The sequence below is a fragment of the Lissotriton vulgaris genome, chromosome 5, assembly GCF_964263255.1.
Source record: "Lissotriton vulgaris chromosome 5, aLisVul1.2, whole genome shotgun sequence".
Lineage (NCBI taxonomy): Eukaryota > Metazoa > Chordata > Amphibia > Caudata > Salamandridae > Lissotriton > Lissotriton vulgaris.
In genome coordinates, this window is record NC_141693.1 from 1646134842 (window position 1) to 1646159252 (window position 24411).

A 24411-nucleotide genomic window follows, 5' to 3' on the forward strand; every position below is an offset into this window, starting at 1 on the left:
GGCGGGTCTTTCTCAAGACGGATGTGCAGTGCACGACAGTCCTAGGGTCCAGGTCGGTCTGAATCACCTGAACGGGGAGGGCACAGAGGCCTCAAATCCGGATCTGTGAAAGGATAGCGTAGCTTGTCTGTGGCACGGCTACTCATCAGACGGCTGCAGGCCACAGCCTCTCTCTCTCTCTCTCTCTCACTCTCTCACTCTTTCAGTGAGTCAGTCTCTCTCTCTCTCAGTCAGTCAGTCTCTCTCTCTCTCTGTCAGTCTCTCTCAGTCAGTCAGTTTTTCCCAGGCAGTCAGTCTGTCAGTCTCTCTCTCTCTCTCTCTCTGTCAATCAGTCGGTCTCTCTATCTCTCTCTTTCGGTCAGTCTGTCAGTTTCTCTCTCTCAGTTTCTCAGCCAGTCAGTCTCTCGATCAGTCAGTATTCAGTCTCTGAGTCAGTCAATCTCTACTCTCTCTCCTCTCTCTCTCTCTCTCCATTCTCTCTCTCAACTATGTCAACTCCATCTCCACTGTGTCTCTCTCTACTCTCTCTCCGCTTTCTCTCTCTCTACTCTCTCTCCACTCTCTCACTCTCCCTCTCTCTCTCACCACTCTCTCTCCACTGTCTCCCTCCACTCTCTCTCTCCCTTCTCTCTTTCTTCTCTCTCTCCACTCTCTCTCTCTCCACTATTTCTCTCTTCTCTCTCTCTCTAATCTCTCCACTCTCTCTCCACTCTTGCCACTCTCTCTCCACTCTTGCCACTCTCTCTCTCTCCGCTCTCTTTCTCCACTCTCTCGCCACTCTCTCTCTACACTCTCTCTGTACTCTCTCTCCACTGTCTCTCTCACTCTCTCTCCACTCACTCTCTCCACGATCTCTCCACTCTCTCTCTCCACTGTCTCGCTCCACTGTCTCGCTCCACTCTCTTTCCACTCTCTCCCTCCACTCTCTCTCTCCTCACTCTCCACTGTTTCTCTCTCCACTCTCTCTCCATTGTCTCCCTCCACTCTCTCTCCACTGTCTCTCCCTCCACTCTCTCTCCACTGTCTCTCTCCACTCTCTCCACCCTCTCTCACTACTATGAGGTTCCTTGATTGGATGAGAAACAACAATTGGGTGACTATGCAGACTGTAATGGCCTTGTCTAGTAGCTGTTAAGGGCATTACGCTCAAGTGATAGTTTTTAGGATCTAAGTGATTTGCCACATTTGTAGATGATCTAGGACCAGTGCCTTACTCGAGGTTCCCTTAGATCTTACAGATCCCTTATTGGACATGCTGTTCCAAGATTTAGGGGCTTGATACAAGAATGATCTACCCCCAACGCTGACATTCTGGCACTGGTCCAATGGGATTGGAAATAGTGTGGCCTTAGCAGATAAGATTCTGAATCACCTTGGGAACAATGCACTCAGATACTGATGAGTAGAGAGGCTATCCATTCACAGGTGTGACACACTCACAGAAAGGTTCTTAACACGGAGCTGCAATTTGCGGGTTTTACAGAATTGGTGCATAAGCATGTGAGGAAAATGCCCCTCCAACTGGAAAAATACAGCCATAATGGGGGTGCAGAGAGACTCCTTCCAGTGCCATTGCTGAATTATTCATCGATGTGCTGCTGCTTTGTATCCTTTCATGAGGTGTTTAGGAATATCTAGGTATGAACCGTCCGCACAGTGCACTCTAGCTAATACCAGTGTCATAGTCTGTGAACTCTATGGGGAAAGGTAATATATGAAAAGAGCTGGACAACCACCCCTACAAGAAATAAACCAGTCTCGACCATAGCCATACCATGTGACATGAGTGAGAGAAAAGAGTTGATGTACACCCCGGATTGTCTTTTACTTCAATTGGGGAGGGACAGGTGAGCCATATATTTTGCTTAAATGCCTGAACGCATGTATTGATCAGTCTTCAAACTATGATTTTGTTTGTTTGAAACAATGTATTAACATATAAAAATATTAACATTTTACATCTTACATCCCTTTCTAATACAGCGGACTCTTGACCCTCCTCTGCCCCCAACCTTTTGCCAAAAGCATATGATTCGGCCATCTCCAGACAACATGGTATTGTAAATAGTCCATCAGATTCCATTAGGCAGAAAGACATAGTGGTGTAATTTCATGTGCTACTGATACACCCTCTCATTTGCATCAGACCTTCCAAATATATGAAGTGCATGCACTGTATAACACACCTCAGTTACATTTAGTCATATATTACATAAAAAGCCCCCAACAACAGATAGACGATGAGCTCCAAAGGCAGCATACTCTATTTTACAACTATCTGCATGAAAATGCTCTCAAGTGGCTTGCCTCTTAGCTCAGAGACAGACAAAGTGTAGCCTATCTACCATCTTTCACATCAGTTCCTCATACCCAAAACGGTGGTGTCCTTCAGCTTCCATTCAAACATCTCTGTTACTCAACATCTACATAACCATCTAACTGGTCCTGATTAGATTCAACCTTATCCATTACAACTATGCAGATGTTACTCAAATTATTTTTAAATAGATGGCCTAGACAATCTCTACAGCTCAGAACCTGATAACTGCCTTAGCACCATACATGCATGAATGATGGGTAACTACCTAAAGCTCAACACTGAAAAGATATCGATCATGACTAATGTACAATGGCAGAAATATCATCCTACCAATATGTGACCTAAGGAACTTGGGGACCCTCCAATGACATCAAGGGAAGTAAGAAACTTAGGAATAACCATTGATTCTGAACTATTCTTGATAGCACATGTCAACTATGTTAGGAAGAGCACCTTCAACACAATGAAAACACTCCAGCACATTATTGTATATCTTGAATACCAACAAAACCTACAAGCTATCCTTACACTTTTAATTTCCAAACTTGCCTACAACCTATACTGTGGCACTCCTACTTCCATCATGTGCAAAATGCAACTAATCCAAAACACAGCCGAAAAAGTCCTTATCTGCCTCCACCAACATAATGCACGACTCCAGTCATACAAGCACTCCACTGGCTTTAGCAATAAGAGCAATTTTCAAGGCACTCTGCATTGTCCACTCACTGACCATAGTACCTAAAATGAAATTCAAATAATGCAAACACAATAGTACACTGCACACCAGGAATCACCACTTTCTTTGTACATGCCACCAATTTCTGGTACTCGTTACCAGCCAAGATTTGAATCATTGAGCAACATATGCACTTCAGATGAAAGGTGAAAAGATGGCTGCTTCCAAGATAACTATTACATCCCACAAACCTGGGATTGAACCCAGATTAATAAGCATGCCTTCAAGTACAATCTACAGTCCACAGATCTGGAACAACCCAACCAGCTCACAGCTGTAAATGTCCAGGTAATTTTGAAAGACTGACCGTCTGGTGTGGGTATTATATACTAATGTCAATTCATATATAGCCGCACTAATATTAATACCAGAACATTCAGCGGCCAGGCAGTGTTTTGTAGTTCAGACAGACTAATATACTGCTCATTACACTAACATAAGTCAGACCTTCTTTACGTCATGTCGGTTGCCCAGAACTGTACCGGTGAACAGCAACAAACCACCAATCACCAACTGAGCAGTTATTGAATAAATGAAGAGATCTGCACATATTGCTGGCTAGTGGAGGACTTGGTCCATCACTGCAGGTCTAAACTAGCAGCATACTAGGCCATTTTAAAAAAAATAATCTCGCAATGATAATCATTATCGGATCATAGTAACAAAGTCCATCACAGCAAATCTTCCCACCAACTCTTCTTGCAAACTATACGTGCTTTGGAACATATTTTTTACCTAAATATCTCAGAATGGACACCTAAGCGGACAGAAAGAAATACCATAATAAGGACTTGTAGAAATGTTCACCCTGCATGAAGTAGCATGCTACAGATGAAGCCAAGTGCTTTACTGCCCCACATAAAGGTTGTGAGTACTATATAAGTGTTACATTACAATTCACAAAAGCAGGACTTGAACACCAGCTATCCTGCAGGGACATTCAGGTTTCGACCAAGCACTAGTGTATGTAATTAGGAGGGCAAAAAAGGCACAAGTGTAAAGCATGTCTAAATCCCCACAACATGCATGCAGAGTGAAAGACCATGTTTACACTCACATACCATGTACATACAAATAAATCCTTGATACCTGAGCGCCCTTCAGAGACACAAGCATGCACGGATCCAACAGTTCGAGGAGTTGCTTATCTGAAATGGTCACGAGATGAAACACTGACTTTAACAGGATGTCCCTACCAATACTGTTTTTCTACTAATTTCACCCACAAACCACTTATTAGTGCTTATAATGTGCTTGCAGTACACCTCACTTCTAGTCGCCAACCACAGCAAGGTTGGGATTGCCACAGCTGACCGAACATCCGGTGGAAGTGTCTTCTTCCTTCCTGCAGGTTGTCCCTGTGGCCTTTGGAGGCCTCAGCAGCTGGCCTTCCCCTCAGTCTGCTGCTCGATGAAGCAGCAGCTCTTTTCTTGTAATGATCTGCCCTGACCCACGTCTTTGGCATTCTGACTTAGGTGATAGGTGTCATATGTTGGATCTCGCTGTGGTGATCGTCGCCTCTTTACTAGTTACATTTGCCATACGCCAGGTGTATTGAAATCACACCTCTTCTCTATCCCTGGTAGAAATCCTACCCTACTTCCTTGTGCAGGATTCTTTTAGCCCACACTGCTTAACGGCACTTTAGGATAGCTGTGTGTCTTTGGTGGGTGCTTTTTTTCCACTGTGGGGTGGAAATATAGCCACAGGTCACCATTATTACTGACAGCTGCACACACATGCCTTCTCGGTGATGGCATCCTCCAGTGCCAAAAAGACCAGGGCCAGGCATGGGCTAGTAGTAGTACTCTTTTAGTACCACGGCGGACGCACCCATCTTCTGGCTTCTTCTAAAGTCACGAGCACTTTTATAATGCGCATGACAGGAGAAGTGTGGCTCAATGATTAGAGCGGCAGACCCTGATGCAGAGGTCTAGCCCGGGACCAGGGTTCAATTCCCCGCCTCGGCGGGTCTTGGGCTCAAAATTCCAGGGACCTGCTAATTCTAGCCTCGGTGCCTATACCAATCATGGAGTCCCACTCTGCAACTCTGGGCAATAGCTTGCTTAATCTCCACAACGGCCCCCACAACGCTAAGGATGCCTGGCCTCCACCTTGGGGGTGCCCAGGAGTGGACGCCTCACAGGGAAAGCCAGGATGGGTTCCACAGCGGTATTCGTACAAGCGCCTTGAGACCCTTGCGGGTGAGTAGTGCGCTATACAAGTATCAATTTACATTTACATGACAAAATTTGCACGCATTAGTCATGAGCCCTGCTCCCACCCTAAAGACCACGGCACGGCGGCGCGCAGACGCATAGACAACAACTGCGCGCCGCCACGCCCACGAACACGGACCATTTTAAATTATGTGAAGAAGACTAAAGAGCCTTCCTGCACAGTGTGCTGTGGCCAACTATTTAATTAATTTAAAGGCTTCCCCATCGGTTTGGTCTCCCCCTACGTCAGAGGGGAGCTTACAAATACAGCTTGAAGCAGGGCTGGCACCGTCCTGTAGTGTGAGAGGATTCTTCTAAGAGACGCAAAGGGGCCCTTGGAGCGTGGGGGCCCCCTGCCAGGGGAGGGGGGAGAGAGGCTGTGTTAATACGCCCCCCCCCTGTAATTTATGTTTATAGAGGGCGCAACGTTGACATCTTCTGAGAGACATGAGTGGGCCCTTGGAGTGTGGGGGCCCCCTGCCGGAGGAGGGGGGAGAGAGACTGTGTTAATACGCCCCCCCCTGTAATTTAATGTTTATAGAGGCTGTCACGTCCATGGTGTGCAGTGTCTTCTTCCAAGAGACATGAGGGGGCCCTTGAGGCTGGGGGCCCCCTCCCAGGGAGGAGGGGGGGTAGAGGGGAGGGAGGCTGTGTTAATTTATTGTTTATAGAGGCTGTCACCGTCTTCTGCCAAGAGACATGAGGGGGTCCTTGGAGCGTGGGGGCCCCCTGCCGGGGGAGGGGGGAGGGAGGCTGTGTTAATACGCCCCCCCCTGTAATTGAGTGTTTATAGAGGGCACCGTTCGTGGTGTGCAGCATCTTCTGAGAGACATGAGTGGGCCCTTGGAGCGTGGGGGCGCCCTCGAGGGGGGGGGGGGGGGGCAGTGTCAATACGCCCTCCCTGTAATTTAATATTTATAGAGGCTGTCGCCGTCCATGGTGGCGTGTGCGCACTGTTTAATTTAGGCTTGCTGCCTTGCTTGAAGCCATCTTTCTCTGCTGAGAGTGAGGGGGCTGGGGGTCCCTGGAACGTGGGGCCGGGCCCCCCCGCACCGCGTGGGCTGCGGTGGCCTGTGTTACGTCCTTGCTGCCACAGGAAGCGGTTGACACCAGATCAATATAGATCGGGCTAAGGTAATCATTCTTATTGAAAATACCAAGCAAATAAAATCAAATAACATTCCCCTCTCCACCCCTCCTTTTCTAAGGGTTGGAATAAAGGACTGTGATGAGGAAGACTATGGCTCAGAGTAATGGAATGATTACTGGTAAGTAGCTGTGTCATTACCTACAGCGCCCGTCTCCCTCATCCCAGTCCTAACATAGTGAGTGGATAACAAGCTATTTGTGAAGAAAATTGATACACAATCATTTAAGGCAACACAAATCCAGATTAATTTCCTACATTTATTCAAGAAAAATGCACAAAATACATCTTCCAAGGACTGCATAAAGCACAGCTGTTCAAAATCATAAGAAAAAAACTCACCCATTCTTAACTTATAATGTGAGATGAAGGTGTGATGGGAGGACCATATGGCAGCAGCAAGGATATCCTTCAAGGAAGCGCCTTTGAATGCGGACCGCAAGGGAGACATTCTTCTAGTAGAACATCCCTGGACGTCAGAAGGAAAAGAAGCCCTAGAGTTCTGGTAGGCCACAGCTATAACTGTCCAAGCCCAGCGACAATCGAAGTGGTAGAAAGATGGCCCTTGTTAGCCAGACCAAATTTGAAACAAGCATTTGCAATGCATTATGTCTCGCAGTTGCAAGGGTTTGAGCTATTGGCATTGTTAATGACAATGCCTTTTATTTATGTTACAAAAAACAATACATAAACAAAAGGCATTGTCATTTAGAATGCTAATAGCTCAAACTCTCGCAAATGTGAGACCTAGTGCATTGCAAATGCTTGTTACTAATTAAGATGATTAGTCATAGTCTAAGAAGCATATCACAGTGTTGTGCTTGTTTTTCAAGAGGGGCTCCCCAAACGTGCTGTGGGGAACTTAGGGCTGCGTTTCAGCATGAGGAAATGTGGGGTGGTCTTGCTTAGATGTGTTCCGAATTGGGGCGGTTAGGTGACATACTTGCCTGGCGGGAACAGTGTGGGTGTGTCGGCTGGTGTAAGTGGGAAGTGCTGGATGGCATGCATGTCTGTAGTGGGTACTCTGCGCTTTTGTAAAGAAAGGGGCCCCTGAATCTTGGATAAATTGCCACGACAGGGAAATACAATTTTTGAAAAGGATCACTTTGGCAAGGTGAATTAAGACAAGTCACAGGCACATTTATATCAACAAATTACTTAAAGCGACCATATATATGCCTTAAACACATCACAACCTTGTACCAAATACATTTCTTTGCTTTTCTTTTTTTTGTTTTCATTAAATTTGATAACATTAATCACTTGTTTTTTAAAAACATTTCCTACAGACAGATATCTGTTCAGATAAATCTTGTGTGTATAAAATAGGTTGTCTTAGTGCACAATCATTTGATACTAATAATTACTCTCACATTTCATAATAATCTTGTCATTACAATATCTTTAACATATTCATTTTATCCTACAACAACTCCATTATTTTCAATATATATTCAACTTTTTATTAAATTGATGAGACTGGCAGTTTGTGTTTTGGCTACGCGCTTTTCGGCTTGCGCCTTCGTCAGAACTCGTTACAGTTTTTCGAAAGGAGAGATTGACAATAATATGCTCTAATAATAATATGCCTGCTTGATAGATCTGATTAAATATAATTACACATTAGGTGAAAGAGTGATGATACACAAGAGGCCAGGTGCATCCCGTTGACTCGGCACCATTTGATTAAAAGGTCATGCTTAAAAGACACCCATATTAAAACATAGCAAGATATAAGAGACTGAATTTAAAGTATACAGGATCCAGAAACCTTCACCAGATTAGGTCACAATTGTGCTTTCAATCTTATTATTTACTCTATTTATACCAGTTGGCGTTGGTTCTGAGTAGACCAGCCCTACTTATCCTGAGTTTTTAAATATTTTTCTTTAACAGTCACTTTGTTTCGGCTAGAGACATAAAGGGAAAATGCAGGAATGATACAAGTTAGTCTATGGTTTTAGGGTTAGCTGAATGGGATTTTGCTGTTCAGTAAAAGGCAATACCTTTTCGAGAGTCTATTTTTCCAATTGGGTACTTTAAAAGAAGTTCTATTCACTTAGGACAACTCCTTAGTTGATTCTTCGTTATTTTGCATTCTTTGCACAATGCCTCAGTTGTGAAACCTTCTCTACCCCTGTTAAATGTGAGGTCTGTTCTACCGGTGGTGTGTTTATTTACTCAGCCTGTGGCGCATGTAGCAACTCATGGCCGTACGTGCTGATGGAAGAGAGGTGTGTTTACCTCTCTTCTGCAGGGGGCGGCTCTGAGGTGAGGAGGGGGAGCCTGCTACACAGTGTGCAGCATGGGGAGACGTGAGTGGTGCGCACCTGCACTCCCCAGGGCCGCGACGTCAGCAGGTTGGGGCGGGATCTCTCGCGGGCTGGTGGGATTCCCATCGTGCCCGCACCGCTCTCGGTTTGCTCCAGGCTGGGGGGCGAGAGACAAGGATATGCACGGAAGGTACATGCGGGACACGAAAATGGGTGGAAGAAAAGTCTCACCCACAAGGTGGAACTCGTTCCTCCAGCTACAGAAATCAACATGAATTTTTTTTTATTAATAATGTTTGGGAAACAGCTGTGCCAATATGCAACGTCTCTTAGGGCTTCTCTGATGGAAACTGCAGATTACAACGGCTTGGTGGGAAGACAGCCTCGCAGAGTAGGCGGGGCCTAAGAGAGACAGTGCGGTCACCAACCTCATTACCAAAGAAGCCCGACAGAAAACCAATAGCAATAGATCTTGTAAGCTTGCAGCGCATGCTCTGTGTCGCAGGCGAGACCTAAAAAACGGAATCCACCTTTCTAAAGGAAGAAGTTCTTTCCAGAAAGATGAAGAGGGATCTTAGCAGATCTAGGAACTGTCAAGGGACTTCCTGCTCTCAAGAAGATGGGAAAAACAGGAAGAACCAGATCCCAGCATAGATGAAAAGCTGAAGGAAGTTTATTACAAAAGTAGGTTCTGTTCTTAGTACTACCATACTATGAAAACCCCCCAAGAAGGGATTATGACAAAGCAAGGCTCCAATCTGCAACCAGAAATAACGTCTACAAGAAAAAAGACCTTTAGCATCAAATATTTCAAATAAATAGATGGTGGAGGCTCAAAAGAGGGTCACTGAAACACATTTAAAACTAGAGGTAAGTCCAAAGAAGAGACCGTGGTGTAGAAAATCAGCCTCTTCAAATGAAGCTTCTGAGCAGCTTTCAATTACAACAGTGTATAAACATTCCAATGGCGATTGCATCAGCACCAGGGACTGAAAGGTATGACATTTATAGGTCAGGAGAAGAAATTCTTGCCGGGACAAATGCAGTTGGCCATAGAATTAATTCAGTCACTGGGCTTTACTGTAAATGTAGAGAAGTAAGATCTACAGCCCTCAAAAAGAATATAATTTGTGGGATAGGTAATAGATTCAGACAGAGAAGTCTGTTTCCTCAAAGAGGCAAAACTGAAGGTAATCTAGAATGAGTTTAGATTAAGTTGGCTCAACAGCAGGTTTGTCTCCATCAGTTGGTGAGACTGTTGGGTCTACTATAGAGCTCTCCATCAGTTAAATAAACTTGTAAATGGGTTTAGAATATTCAGAGATGGTTACCTTAGATGCAGAGGGGCATGGGAAGCAATAAACTGTTGGTTGTGCCATGTAGATGCAAGGAACGGAAAGTAATTTTTCCAACATCCCAAGATCTACCATAAGAATCAGATGTAAGTCTCTGAGGTTGAGGGACCACGTGTGGCACCTTCTCAACTGCAGGAAGATGGTCCAGGGGTGAGCGGTCAATGTACATAAACTGTTTAGAGCTTCTTGTAGACTCCTTTGACAAAGTGAAAAACAAATTCCTACCTCCTATGCATTGAGAATCTGACAGAGGCCATATATATATATATATATATATATATATATATATATATATATATATATATATTCACTGAAAAAACCATAGGTAGGAATTAGCATTTAAAAAACCTATTAAATTCACTGAAAAAAACATAGGTTTCACACCAGTTATAGTTAGCTGGAAATTTTACTGACATAAAACCATTGAAATTCCCACGTTATAGTTAGTTGGACTCACTATAACTTGCGCGCCTGCAATGCACTGCTGATGACGTCACATATTACATCACTCATGACACCATCCAGGGAATGTGTGTCTTTCTGAAAAATCAATATGTTTTATATTTTAGTTTCTATTTTTGAATATGTGTTTCAAGGGTTACATTACACTGAAAGGAGGTCTGTCACTCGGTCACAAGGATGGTGTCACTGTTTTTTTTATTCTTTTTTGTTGTTTTATATTTTTTAGTATCAGTATGAGTGTCTGTATGGTTTGGTGGGGGTATTACTTAGCACATAGATGCATCAATGACTGACTCACTGTTTGTCTGTGTTTTGAAGACAGTATATGTGCAGGACTGTATGGGTGGATGAGTATGTATATGTGTGTGTTAGTGAGTGAATGACTGTCTCACTAGTGTCTTAATGAGTAACTACATATGTTTTAATCTAGTATATGTGAGCATTGATGTATATAAGTGAGTATATGTGAGAGTGAGAGATTGTAAGAGTTCCTGTTTAAATAAGTATGTGTTTCTATAAGTGATTGTTTAAGAGTAAGTATGTGTAAGTTTCCTTAGAAGTAAGGTGGTAGTGTGTGTATAGGTGTATATGCAAATAAATGGATGATCAATAGTTTATTTGCATGTGTGATTATGTGTGTGAGTAACTTTTGGATGACTGTCGGTGTGCAACAGGATGTATAGGTGTTTCACTACATATGATGAGTGAATATATGTATGAGTGACTATATAGAACTGTTGGTGAATGAGTGGATGTGTATATAGATGGTGGTATTACTGAATTGGTTGTTGAAACTGGTATGGGTATTTATTTTTTGGAAAATTTTAGTTTCTATTTTTGAATATGTGTTTCAAGGGTTACATTACACTGAAAGGAGGTCTGTCACTCTGTCACAAGGATGGTGTCATCAGTGATGTCATGAGTGATGTCACTGACCATGTCATGAGTGATGTAATATGTGACGTCATCAGCAGTGCATTGCAGGCGCGCAAGTTATAGTGAGTCCAACTAACTATAACGTGGGAATTTCAATGGTTTTATGTCAGTAAAATTTCCAGCTAACTATAACTGGTGTGAAACCTATGGTTTTTTCAGTGAATTTAATAGGTTTTTTAAATGCTAATTCCTAACTATAACTAGTGTGAAACCTATGGTTTTTTCAGTGAATTTCAAAGGTTTTTTAAATGCTAATTCCTAACTATAACGTGTGTGAAACCTATGGTTTTTTCAGTGAATTTCAAAGGTTTTTTAAATGCTAATTCCCAACTATAACGTGTGTGAAACCTATGTTTTTTTCAGTGAATTTCATAGGTTTTTTAATAGCAAATTGTTGGGCTACATCTGGCTGATATTTGGGCTACATTTGTTTTTTTTTGTCTCTGTTGGCCATCTTTGGGCTACATTGGGCTACATTTGGGCTCTAACATATATATAGCCAAATGTAGCCCAATATATATTTTTTCAAAGTTAATTTTTGTAAAAACCACTGGAGCATATATCTTGAGACATAGCAAAGACACATCGGGGTACCAGTCCCTACAATTTTGCCACGTTTGGTGGAAATCCATTCAGCAGTTCGGGCTAAAAGTGAGTTTGACCGCCCTATGGAAATTAACATGGGGAAAACACGTTTTGGGACCCCCCTTTTATCTCGGCCCCCGCTTGACGAATCCCCCCCACATTTTCAGGGAAGGAGCGGAGTGGAGCCGGCCACGAACTTTGAGAAATTCGCGAAGATTCGTCCACCGGCGCCAAAGTTATTCCCAATAGAATGTTGCGGATTTCCTATGGAAAGTAGATCCTAACTATAACTACCTACTGGCGACCGCCAGTAGGTAATATATATATATATATATATATATATATATATATATATATACACACACAGTTAAGGGGAGATATCTAAACAGGTTAGGGGGATAAGTTCAAGACCCCTTACAGAGTTGCCAGGTCGTTGTGAGAGTTTTGCCGCCATCAGCGGATATCACTGAAGGCAGAGTATTTTCCTGGCCCTCGTAATTGGGAGGCAGGCTGGTTCCTAAGGAACCTGTACAACACCAGTGGGTGGAGTCTGGCAGGCCAGGTTTTTGAGACCCTGAACAAAGTTTGGAGTGCATTTGATACAGATCTGTTTGCTTCCGATTGACAGCTCAGTTACAAAGGGAATTCAGCTGGAGGCCAGATCTGAAAGATTTAGCAATGGATACTTTTCTTCAGGATTGGTCCAATGGAAATAACTATACATTTTTACCTTTCATCATTACACGCAGCTGTATAGTGCAGGCAATTAGTAAAAGTGGTCTTCATAGCACCATTTGTTCAGCACAATCTTGGCATTCCTCCCTCTTAGAACTTGTGGCAGATTATCCAATTCATCTGTCAGTCTTCCCACAATTGTTGAGGGGCCCTCAAGGCCTACAACCCACACTTCTTATGAGAGGCAACCTAACCATGGTGAGATGGAACCACTCAGGCTGCTTTCAAACATGACAGGACTTTCAGAGTCTGCTTCAAGGTACATTATGGCTTTAAGGGCAAAAGGCACAATTAGGGCCTGGGAGGTTTGGAATGACAGGTGCATGGAATAGGATTTGGATTCTGGTCATATGATGCCCCAGGAAAACTTAATTTCTTAGTCTCTTTGGTGGCTTATGAAATCCTGTAGGACTATTCATTGGTCTAATTTAGCAATATCAACAGGACTTACAAGTCTGAAGGTAAACTGACTGTGGAGCACCCTTTAGTTTAGTTTAGTTTGCAGAATGATGAAGGGGATCAGGTATTCTCAAAACCCAGATACTGTCCTTTATGGGAAGTGTGTTTAGCATTGCAAATATGTCAGTCATGGGAGGACAGTCCTTCTTTTAAATTGTTATCCACCAAGTTGCTTATGCTATTGTGCTTGGTATCATTTAGAAGGGCATTAGATGTTAGACCTCTAGATATTTCTACAATGCATTTTATTTTCCTCAGCATTCCCCTTACATCCCTGCTGTCTGTGGTGAGGTGCCTTAAGCAGTATGGGAAGGTGACAGAGAACTTCCATCCCCAGTTATTAATTTCATTAGGCAAACCATTCACCCCAGTTACTGCTAGATGGGTTAACAGGGTAATGGCATTTGAGGGTTGGACTGGGAGTCTTTTGTGACTCACTTGGCTTATGAAACAATGGCATTGAAGACCTCTTGGGCAGGAGTAAAATTAGAAGACATGCATACATCAGTGGATTATTCTAGGGTGTCAATGTCTTTTTACTATAAGCTGATCCAGCATGTGGCAATGACAATTGTGAATATGCTTTAAACATGTATAATACGTGCCTCCTGTCTCTTCTCCTAGTCAGCTGGTGAAGGAGAGTCCTGATTTTTATTAAAGACAATTTTCAATTTACACATGTGAAAGAATGAACTTTGGTAGATCATGAAAGCTAGGTCTGATAGTGGGAAGATGCATTGAAATCAATGTATTTTTCTGTATGCTTTTCCTCCTACTCTCTGCAGCAAGACTGTAGCCGAGTCTCAAAACAAAATGAGCAAGATGTGAATCTTTATATTTCTTAAATTTGAGAAGGTCGCAAAAGGGTGGGCGGCAGTTGTGGTACACGCACGTAGTCACAAGCACCCCAGCTCTCCCCGTACCACATGCCCACTTCCTCATCCATGGCGGTGCTGAGACATTGAGACGCAACGAATGAGCAGCGGTTTATCGAGGCGGCAGGCAGCAGTAGCGAATGGATCAATAAGGAGAGCACAAGTACAGAGCCTCTCGCGATCCGTAGTCCGTGGCTGGAGGTTGCCCAAGTGGCGGCATCAGTGATACCCAGACTAAAATTGGGCAGCTCATCTGGACTGGGCTGTATGTGAGATCTGCATGAGAGATCTGCCCCGCATTGATAAAAGAAGATAACGTCCAGAGGCCTCGGCAACAGATCTGAAGAGAGGCAAGTAAGCTAGAATTGTGGGGGCGTACTGTTGGAAAAAAAACCTATGTGGATATCCCTGGCCCATACGGCTCACTGTGACCTGAGCCCTGCTCTCAGCTATTACCCACACTGCAGTAAGGACAGCGGTGATTCAACATGAAGCGCTGATACAGCGGGTTCGTAGATAATACTGCTCTGTCACTGGTAGGACTGCTGGCAAGTGGGGGGTGCAGGCAAGGGGGCTCTTGTTGAATGGCTGGAAGAATTTAAGAATCTCTGTTTGATTCTGTGCTGCTGTAAAACTACTATTTTTATAAATCTAAAATCAGTGATGCTCAGCAGTCCTGCTCGGGCTTGTTAGCTTGTCTCTTCTTCTGTCAAAGGGGGTAGACTGTAGAATGCACACAAAGCAGCCTAGAGCAGCAAAGGAGGATAACAACGAAATGCCAGTCCAATTTACCCCCTCACCAGCTCCTAGAGTGAAACGAAGGGGCCAGAGAAACGCGCAACTGAGAATGGAACTAAAGGCTAATGGGCTAGCCGAGATAGAAATGCAAGCTGAACTTGATGATTCCTCAGGTGCTGAGAGAACGTCAGAGGTAGAAAATAATGAAGAGCTTATCGATCATTCACCTGATTCATGGATGGACAAAATGTGCAGCATGGAACGTGAGGGCAAGAGAACGGAGGCGCAATGTGCAAACGGCAGTCCTATTCCCCCCAAGCAATATCCCCTCTTCCAGAGTATCAGAAGCAGCCCTAGCACCAGTAAGGAATATGCTACTTTCCAGTATGCATCTGTTCTTGGCATGTAGGGCTGCTGACATTCATATCTGTGCATAGATCGCCACCTCGTGTTGGGTCCGGATGATTGCACATTGTTGTCCTGGAAGAGTCTTCGAAGTATCACGAGATAGGTGGCTCCTCCCCTGGACTACAGTGCGCATGGGTATCCTCTCCATCCTCAGATTGTTTTTCGCCATTGTGGCAGAAATGGAGTATGATACAGTGAGTGATGACCATGCCTGAGATTAATTCTGAGTGCTACAGCTGCGACGGGCACCGGGGAGGAGGGCGGACGATATGAATGTCAGCAGCCCTACATGCCAAGAACAGATGCATACTGGTAAGTAGCATATTCCGTTCGAGGCATGTGGGCTGCTGAATTCATATCTGTGCATAGAATAAATAGCAGTTTCCTCCTTAGCGGTGGTTGCCCGTGCCAGCTGCAGCAGTCTGAAAAAGAGTCCTGAGAACAGCCTGTCCTACAGCAGCTTGCTGTTTGGAGTGTACATCCACGCAGTAGTGTTTGGTAAATGTATTTATGGTGGACCATGTGGCTGCTCTACATATATCCTCTAGAGGAATGTTACCTAGGAAAGCCATGGATGCCCCTAACGTGCGTGTGGAATGCGCTCTTGGGGGAACTGTTAAAGTGAGTTAAGCCTTTTGATAACAGATCTGTATGCACTTAACAATCCATCTGGCTATACCTGATTTGGAAATGGGGTTGCCTTTGTGCTGTGGAGAGAAGGCAACAAAGAGTTGCTTAGTTTTTCTGAAATCTTTTGTCCTGTCTATTTAATACAGGAGAGCTCTAGTGTGTGCAGTGCTCGGTCTGCCACTGAATCTGGATTTGGGAAGAATACTGGTAGTTTCTATTGTTTGGTTAATGTGGAACTGTGATACCACCTTAGGCATAAATTTAGGGTTGGTACGTAGCAATACCCTATTAGCATGAATCTGTATGAAAGGCTCTTGAATAGTTAGGGCTTGAAGCTCACTAACTCTTCTTAGCGACGTGATCGCTACTAGAAAGGCCACTTTCCATGTCAGAAATTGTATCTCACAAGAGTGAAGAGATTCAAAAGGTGGTCCCATCAGTCTGGTGAGAACTATGCTTAGATTCCAGACAGGTGAAGGCGGGTGTCTGGGAGGAATTACTCTTTTGAGTCCCTCCATAAAAGCTTTAATGGTTGGCACTCTGAAAAGGGAAAGCTGCTGCCTGTTTTGAAGATAAGCTGCCATTGCAGCTAAATGTATCCTGATGGAACTATATGCCAGATTGCATCTGTGTAGATGCAACAAATAACATATAATGTTTTGCGTTGATGCATCTAGCGGGTTTATGTCATTATTGGAACAATAAATGAAAAATCGCTTCCATTTTGCCGCATAGCATGCCCTGGTTGTAGGTTTTCTTGCCTCCTTGATAAAATTCATACAGTCAGGGGGCAGGTTCTGGTAGCCAAACTCTATGACCTCAGGAGCCATATTGCAAGGCTCAACTGTTGCGGTTCTGGGTGCTGAATGTCTCCATGGCTCTGAGTGAGGAGACTTGGTGTGAGTGGCAGTCGTTGGTGAGGCACCACGGAAAGCTCTAGGAACGTGGTGTACCATGCCTGCCTTGCCCAAGTTGGAGCAACTAGGATGAGTGTCATTGAGTGCTGCCGCAGTTTGCGCGCCACCAGCGGTATGAGCGGTGCTGGAGGTAAAGCGTATGCAAATCTGCCTGACCAGTTCATCCATATCGCATTGCCCTGAGACTGCGGGTGTGGGAACCTGGCGGCGAAGGTTTGGCATTTTGCGTTTTCCTTTGTGGCGAATAGGTCTATCTCTGGATGACCCCACTGCTGGAAATATGGTTGTAGCACCGAGGGATGTATCTCCCACTCGTGCATCTGATGGCTGTGCCTGCTGAGCAGGTCCGCCATCTGGTTGTCCTTGCCTAGGAGGTTTTCCACCATGAGCAACATGTTTCTTTGAATGGCCCACTTCCACATGCTCGGGCTAGGTGCGACAATTGTGGAGAGTGTGTCCCTCCCTGCTTTTGGATGTAATACATGGCAGTCATGTTGTCCGTCCGGATCAGCACGACCTTGTTGCACGAATGCAGTTTGAAGGCCTTTATCGCCATGAAGATTGCCATCAGTTCCAGCAGGTTGATGTGCATCTTCTTGTGCTGCGTCGTCCATAGTCCCTGCACTGTATAATGGAGGACATGCGCTCCCCAGCCCTGGAGAGATGCGTCCGTCGTCAGCACTATCTGTGGTACAGGCTCCTGGAACGGTGGTCCCCTGCAAAGGTTTTGTGTGTTTCACCAATGCAGAGAGTTGTATGCACGACCGGTCACCAACACTAAGTCTTTTAGCTGTCCTTGAGCCTGGTTCCACTGTCGTGCTAAGCACTCCTGAAGCGGACGCATGTGTAGCCTCGCGTGAGGGACTACGAAGATGCAGGAGGCCATCATACCCATCAGCTGCATAAATACCTGCGCTGGGAGTGAGTGTTGGGGTCTAAATCTCTGAATCAGCAATTGCATGCTGTTGATTCTTGCTAAGTTTGGCTTTGCTGTTGCTGCCAGAGTGTCTATTGTCGCTCCCAGGTACCGTTGTACATGTGCGGGTTGGATATGAGACTTTGGGTAATTCAGTGAAAATCCAAGACAGTGTAGAGGTGAATTGTGCGAGACATGTGGCTGGCACATTGCTGGGCTGACATTGCGTAGATAAGCCAGTCGTCCAGATAAGGATAGACATGGATGTGTTGTCTCCGAAGGTGCGCAGCTACTGTCGCCAAGCACTTGGTAAACACTCTGGGGGCTGTTGTGACCCCGAAAGGCAGGACCTTGAACTGGTAATGCTGGTTGTTTATGGTGAACCTGAGATATTTCCTGTGTCCCGGGTGAATCGGAATGTGGAAATACGCGTCCTTCAGGTCTTGTGTTGCTAGGAAATATCCCTGACTGAGCAATGGTAGAACTTGCTGCAAAGTGAGCATGTGAAAATGTTCTGACAAGATGTATTGGTTCAGGGGTCTGAGGTCTAGTATGGGCCTGAGAGACCCGTCCTTTTTTGGGATTAAGAAGTACATCGTGTACACCCCTGTACCCTGCTGTTCTAAAGGCACGAGTTCTATGGCCCCTTTTTGCAGCATGCAGATGACCTCTTGCTGCAATAAGTGCATGTGCTCTGCGGACATAGGACGGTGCCTTGGGGGTATGTTGGGTGGAGTGGAGGTTAGTTCTAGACAATAGCCGTATTGGATAAGTTGTCTTACCCACCTGTCTGTGGTAATGCCTTTCCAGACTGGCAGGAACTGCTGAAGTCTTCCCCCGACCGGTGTTATATGGTCCGGGGGCAGTGACAAGACGTCACTGTTTATTGGTGGCGGAGGATCTGGCATTATTATTTCCTCGTCCTCTGCCTTTGTTGCTGTTGCCACGGTATCCACCCCTATTGTTTTTGTTATAGGTGGTCTGTGTGCCTCCTTTGTTGTATTGCGCTTGCTGTGATGCTTGACCTCTAGAGGCTCCCCTGTTACCAGAGCAACGAAAGGAACCTCCCCTGAACTGTTGTGACTGCAGAGCTCCCATGGATTTGGCTGTCTCAGTGTCTTTCTTAATTTTTTCTAGGGTTGTGTCCACATCAGGACCAAATAGAAAGTCAGGGTTAACCGGCTGATTGAGTAATGTGGTTTGTATTTCTGGCTTGAAACCAGAGATGCGTAGCCAGGCATGCCTTCTGAGCATCACACTTGTGTTGATGGCCCTAGCTGCTGTGTCTGCTGCATCTAGCGCACATTTAATGGATGCATTTGATATCAGCTTCCCCTCCTGTATGAGCATTTCTGCTCCCTCCTTATAAACATCAGGCAGGTGTTGTAGTAGCTGCTCTAACGTGTCGTAATGAGCCCTATCATATCTGGCTAATAGGGCCTGTGTATTTGAGATTCTCCAAATATTCGCCGCTTGAGCCGCTACTCGTTTGCCAGAAGCTTCCAAGGTTTTGGATTCTTTGTCCGGAGGAGGAGCATCACCACTTGTTTGGGAGTTAGCTCTCTTACGAGCATTAGCCACAACTAAGGAGTCCAATAGTAGCTGGTCCTTGATATACGTAGGGTCTACAGTCGCAGGCCGGTATTTTCTTTCAATTCTTGGGTTTACAACCCTTGCCCTTGTGGTTTCTTTGAAAATGTCACCAGCATGTTTAAGGACACCCTTTAGCATAGGCAGTGTCTTTACTGATCTGTCTGAAGTTGAGAAAGTGTCAAACAAAAAGTCTTCCTCTACCGGGTCAGTGTGCATTTCTACATCATGATTATTGGCTGCCCTTTCAATTAACGCGTTAAAAGCAGCTGTATCTTCAGTAGTCGAGGTTTTGACTGTATAGGACTGAGTGTCAGGCATGGTGTGTGGCTCACCCGGGTCAACAGGGTCAGTCCAGGGTTGAGACTCCTCTTGAGCTGTGTCAATAGGATAATTAAATTCTTCCTCATTGTACCCTTGCCCCACATCCTCATTAGTACGTGTGGGAGAATAGGTATATTCCCCGCCCATAGGACTCCACAGGCTCAAAAAGAACAGGTGAGGTGGTAGAGTCCCTTTTCTTTTTGAGTGGGATCTTGTATGACTCCATAGGATTTTCTGGAATGATCTTTCTTTTATAAATAGTGAGTCTGCCAGAATCCGAGTCAATGAACAGTTTCGACTGATTGTCATAGGAGGGTGCTTGGAACAAAATGTCCTCTTCTATGGGCTGATTCCTTGATACCACTGACACCCTTTTGGCCGTTTCGGTGCTTTGTTGTGGCTCGAACGCCTTAGGTCGTGCGGTCGGGGGCAGTCCGTACTTTATCGGTGGCGGAAGCACTGGAAACGGACTGACCTTCTTCGAGGGTGGCGCCCTCTTCGATCCGACCGACTTCATCTTATCACCAGTTTGTTTTTGGCTTTGCATCGACTCGAGCTCTTGGTGCGCAGCAGGCCCGCTCTTCTGCTTCGATTTGACATGCTCTTTCGGGCCGATTTTGGTTTTCGACTCAAAGGCCTTGACCACTAGTGGCTTGGAGGCTGGAAGCTTTGTATCGAGAGTCTTCTGAGCTTTGAGTCCTTTGTTAGTGTCACCATCTTTCGACGTCGATGGCATCAGTGCGACGTGCTTGACCTTAGTTACAGGCTTTGGCGCCCCGATCTTCGGGTCGACACCCCCTTGTGACCCCAAAAGTGCTTGAATCCAGTGGCAAAGTGAGCAAGGGACTCACGTTTGGGCTAAAGAACGGTGATGGATTAAACCCAGATCTTTTGACTGGGTGTGAGTGTTTGATTGATTCAGATGCTCCATCCATCACCACCCCCTTTTATACCGCTTTTGGCTGCCATAAGTGTGGCAGGGTATGCTCAGACGTGAGTCCCTTGCTCACTTTGCCACTGGATTCAAGCAAGCCGGGCTGAAGACGGCTGGAATGCCAGAAACCGGTCCTCGGAAGCTTGTTTCCGGTCCAGGGAAGACACGGCTTGGCAGTTCGGGCTGGACTGTTTCCATGAGGCACAGGGTCAGAGTGATTTGCATATAGCCATGTCTGAACTGGGGTGGCAGAGTGGGCTAAAGAACGGTGATGGATTAAACCCAGATCTTTTGACTGGGTGCAAGTGTTTGATTGATTCAGATGCTCAGTCCATCACCACCCCCTTTTGTACCGCTTCTTTATCTTATGCAACTAACAATCACTGACAAAGTCAATAGTCCTGACTTGTAGGTATGATGTTATTTCTTGTATCATATATCTGGATCCAATGACAGAAACAGCAAAATACAAGTCGGACAGCACACTATGCTAAGCACAGATTTTTATCTTATGTGTTTTTAAGCCACGCCCCTTTGAGAAACCCCCAGTTTTTTTCATCCCACTTAAAGCCCTGAAAGTGCACATTCAAAATCAGAGTCCAGAAGTTCAACTTTTGTTCAATTCCCGTAAAAGAAAGAACAGTTTTCCCAATATTGTTGCAGCACCATCAAAGAGGGGAATTGAGGCAGTGGAAGAATGAACATAAAGACAATGTTAGACATTTCACAGTAATGGTAGATGCAAGGGGAGAATGTGCTATTTGTTAATGTGTACGTTAGCGCGCACGGAACTTGTTAGAATGTTAGTGGAGCCAACTACATTTTACACCTTGATGATGGCACACACAGTGAGGACAATGTTTGTCAAAGGGTGATTGTGCCAGAAAAAAATCCAACGAAATGTCAGGGCATACGAAAAAGCTCCCATAAAGGTAGTAGGCCAAATCAGGCACGACCGAGCTTTAGAGTGAGGATGATGTAAGGCCAAGTCTCTACGGTGTACAAATGGTTGGCACCACACGCATGCCTTTATTGTGTTTCATTCCAAAACCGCAGAGCAGGTGATGTAGTTAAGTGGTAAAATCGTTATTCAAGGATTGGCATGTAGGGGCACAATTTTACAGATTCGGTAAATTTACCGATTCTGTAAAATACCGAATCGGTATTTTTACAGATTCGGTAAATCTCAGATGTAGGTGGGACTCTTCTGAGTCCCAAAGGCACTACAAAATCGGTATTTTACCACACAATCCTATTGTGTGGTAAAATACCGAATTCAGGTGTGCATGCACACCTAGCCATGTGACAGACAGACATGCCCTCAGGGCATGTCTGTGTGCCACATGGCGCACATGCCTATTTGTGGGGTGCCAGAGGGTGTCAAAGTGACACCCCCTGCACCCTTGCAAAATTCGGTATTTACCGATTCTGTAAATACAGAATCGGTATTTCCCATTGATTCCTATGGGCTTCAAAGCCCATAGGAATCAATGGGAATTACCAATTCTGTATTTACAGAATCGGTAAATACCGATTGTTACAGATTCGGTATTTCCACATCTGGAAATACCTACATATCCACCCTTTAGATTTACCGATTTTTAATTACAGAATCGGTAAAATTCGGTAATTAAAAATCGGTAAATCTAATTTACCTACATCTGGCCCATTATTACTTAAAATTTACAGGAATAAATTGGTAAAACGAGATGTGTAATAAATACATTTTTGGAGAACAACTAATTTGAGCTTCTCTGTGAAGCTGAAAGTTGCAGTATACAAAGAAGTCAGAACTGTAGAGGAATTATTGGACCAAGGAATGCGTGGACTACAATAGTTCTGGTGGTCGAAAGGCTTTTCGTTACATACACTGCTTTTGGGCAAATATTGCAACATGACTAAGGGCCCGATGTAGGTAATATTGATTTACCGATTTTTAATTACCGAATTTTACCGATTCGGTAATTGAAAATCGGTAAATCAATGTGGTTGACATGTAGGGATTTCCAGATGTGGAAATACCGATTCTGTAACATTCGGTATTTACCGATTCTGTAAATACAGAATCGGTATTTCCCATTGATTCCTATGGGCTTCAAAGCCCATAGGAATCAATGGGAAATACCGATTCTGTATTTACAGAATCGGTAAATACCGAATTTTGCAAGGGTGCAGGGGGTGTCACTTTGACACCCTCTGGCATCCAACAAATAGGCATGTGCGCCATGTGGCACACAGACATGCCCTAAGGGCATGTCTGTCTGTCACATGGCTAGGTGTGCATGCACACATGTGCATGCACACCTGAAATCGGTATTTTACCACACAATAGGATTGTGTGGTAAAATACCGATTTTGTAGGGCCTTTGGGACTCAGAAGAGTCCCACCTACATCTGAGATTTACCGAATCGGTAAAAATACCGATTCTGTAAAATTGTGCCCCTACATTTCAAATTATGTATACCGGTCGGTAACGGCCGAAAATACCGATTTTCGGCCGTTACCGACCGACCTACATCTGGCCCTTAAAGAGCTGTCAAATCAAAAGATGGAGTTGCCTTCCTTCAGGAGGATTTCGTGATTCACGAATTCTGATGGGAAACATGACAGAAGATCAAAGCTGGATCTGGTGATCATTTATCAAATAGTCTTACAACCACAAAGGAGAAATGCGACATATGGATGAGTCCTAAGAGCTCAATGAGAAAGGGGTAAAGCCCATTATAGTCTAGTTGAGATCATTCTCGAGGTTGCAGCATCCAGTAACAATGAGAGATTGGCCTTGTGTATCGAAACAGTTGAATATTATCGATGGTTTTAGCAGAGGTTTGCTGGTTTTTCCAGAATCTGCGAAAAACACTTGAATACTAAAAGAATTGCAAATACAGCCAACAATATAGAGGTGCTTATTTGGACAAATCACCCGTAATAAACACAACATATGTGGAGAATGTTTTGGAACTAGGCGTCACTGTGGCAAAGAAGTGCATTGCACTAAGATGGATGTCCAAACGACTGCCCACACAAAAAACAATGTTTATAGGAATTTGCAAGGTGGGTACGAACTAAATGTGGGGAACGCCACAGGTTGATTTACTATCAATTTCAAATTTATTGTTTGATTACCAAAAATCACAACAAAATGTTAAAACCATGTAACATGTATACGTGTGCACATTTAAAAAAAAAAAAGACGAGAAAAGGACTTTGGTTAGTGCAATGACAATGCAATAAAAATGGATACAATTTAAAAATTGTCCGCTTATGCATTTTTTTTTGCGGATCAAGCTCATTAAGTAACATGGCCATCACGGAGTGGTTTTAAGAACATCTAAAAAAGGGGGACAAGTAAATATGACAGCTGGTTTTAAAGTGCTGAAAACAGTGTTCATATGTCCCTTGCTGGTGGGGGCCGGCGGCTGCTTAAGTTTTTGCTGCAAAGAGATAGCTGGGCCAGCCGGCAAAGGAATTGCTGCCTTTTCTTTCCCCAGCGTTTCTGCAGCCCTGGCAACAAATTTGGTGAACTGGATGTACAGTTTTGTGTTTTCTTGATTCATAGATGCCATTATGGCCTGATGGCATGTACAAGCAGTTTGATCCACTCCACTTTCAATAAGATCCTTCTATTGTGTAACAGAGCTCGGCATGTGCAGGCTATGTGCGCCAAGCTTTCGGAGTGGTAGCTGTATTCCCTGCATTCGATTTTATGACTAAGGCGCGCCATTGTGGCAAATACTTTAAAAAGGGCCATTCACCTAGCCTTAGGGTCATGAATTTGACCTTCCAGAAGAGTGAATAAGTACTTGATGACTCAACCCCTGGTTTGTAATCGGAGACAACGGCCCAAG

General features: G+C 44.5%; 1 protein-coding gene and 1 pseudogene across 1 annotated transcript in view; both read right to left on the reverse strand.

Annotated features, from left to right (window-relative positions):
* Window positions 1-24411, reverse strand: part of SMARCD2 (SWI/SNF related BAF chromatin remodeling complex subunit D2) — an 805600-nt gene that overhangs the window by 68166 nt on the left and 713023 nt on the right. The window lies entirely within an intron of this gene.
* Window positions 1664-20364, reverse strand: LOC147716908 (uncharacterized; annotated as a pseudogene).